Here is a 2,014-nt window from a genome sequence, read left to right on the forward strand (position 1 = left end):
TTGCCTCCTGTGGCCTCTCTTGAGTAACTGTTGCTGCTCATGTCTGCTGTCATAGTGAGAGGAAGGAGGTGTTCCTCCACTCCATTAGACATTAGCTGTGCAGTTATATCAGCAGAGCTTACACAGGATAACTGGGCTGTGGAGCATTTGATTTGTAGACTATTACCGTTAGTCATTTATACAAGCCAGCATGATCCTTTGGGCCTTTGACCTTTGATAGAAACATCAACAAGGATGGCTGATGAGCTCACCTTCAGGGGCACAGGTTGCTGTGTTAAAGAGGGGTTGGTGCCTGTGCTTTTCATTAGGCATCTGTATTCAATGAATTGGCTGCCTTGCATATGGAACCTTTGTTTTTGAGGAGTATGCCACTCTAGTCTCCTGTCCTAGCTCCTGCTTTTATCATATGCTTTCTCTGACCTCTTGCCTGGCAGCATGAGGCCATTCTGGTGTCTGGTATGAGATGATTATCTTCCAAGTCTCACTTTAACCCTAGACTTCGTCTCAGACCATAGACATATCTACACTGTGCATTTACATATGCAACTTCGTGCCTTTCACTCTACTTGCTAGTCCTTTCTGTTTTTCAGCAGTAACATATCGTTCCAGATATCTCTGCCCAGTGTTGGAAGAGAGGCTAGAGTGTGTGCCCTGGTCAGCCATTGCCCTAATCTCTTCACTTCTCCATCTCCTGTCTGAGACATAGCTGGGTATACAGGGGAAAAACACTGAGTGAGGGCAGGGATTTAGCATTTTGGGTGAGTCTGGGAGTTCTGTCATTTCATCTACCTTAGGAATTCTGTAGTTAAGGAATGACAACTGGTTATTCATAAGGGGGCAGTTGGAGCTTCATAGGCTGGGTGACAGTAGAGCTGGCAAAGGGGACTGTACAGAGCAGAAGGCACAGGAAGAGAGCACCCTTTCTACCTGTTGGGGTGTGAGGCATGAAAGCGCCCCTAATTGACTTAAATCCTAAAGTCAAAGTCTTTGGAGTAAGTCATAGCAGCCTTAGCTGTGAATTGTTCTGATGTGGAACTAGAAATGACACATGTATGTGGGAAATTCAACTGCTGGCTGAATGGAACATGGTGATGGGGGACAAGCCTGTTCAGTTACGGGGAATTCTGCCTGAGCTATGTCAGCACATTTTCTCACTGAGGTAACTAATACTTCAAGAACTTAAAAGGGTTGTCCTTAGGGGCTGGATTAGAAAAGCTCACTCAGGACTGAGGTGATGGCTCAGTGAAGCAGCTGCTATACAGGCAAAAAAGCAAGAACCAATTAGCAGAACCTGTGTTAGAGCTGGGCCTGGTGACACAGGTCTGCAACCCCAGCATGGGGTATGAAGTCAGGTGAGCCCCTGAGGCTTGCTAGCCAGCCACCCTAGCCAAAGAGGATCCAGTAGAAAGATGTCCCAAATCAACCTCAGAACCCCATACCTGTTTGCTTGCATGGGCCGATGTGTGCACCTGGTATGTATATGTGTACAGGTACAGCCACCACATAAACTAAAAAGCTCATTCGAGGGTGATACCATTGCTCAAGACATTCTTAGAACATATCCTCTATCTTTGTGTGGACATCTGAGAAAGACCAATTTGTTGATTGTAACAAATATCCACCCATTCCTCAAGTGTTTAGCTATAGTCTCTAGCAATATCAGTTTCCCAGCAGAAAGCATGATGGGAGATTCCCAAGAAAGGGATGCTGTACATTTTTTGCTGCCTAGCTCCTCTATGACTCTTCATGTTTTGTTGTCATTTGCTCCTGCCCCTCTCATAAACAACTACTGTTTTCCCTGCCCGGAACTTGACCCACCCCTGCACTTCATCAGTATTATTCATTGGAATGATGAACTTAGCTCTAAAGAAGCTTCCTGGCCTCTCCACTCCAGCCATAGTCCCAGGTTGGGGCAGGTCCTTAATTGTCAGCAGCATCTAGACACCAACTGAGAATCCACATCCTAAATGCAATTTTCACCCCCTTGACTAAACTGATTTGGTTTAATAGCATG

Source organism: Apodemus sylvaticus, chromosome 1 (assembly GCF_947179515.1).
Source record: "Apodemus sylvaticus chromosome 1, mApoSyl1.1, whole genome shotgun sequence".
Lineage (NCBI taxonomy): Eukaryota > Metazoa > Chordata > Mammalia > Rodentia > Muridae > Apodemus > Apodemus sylvaticus.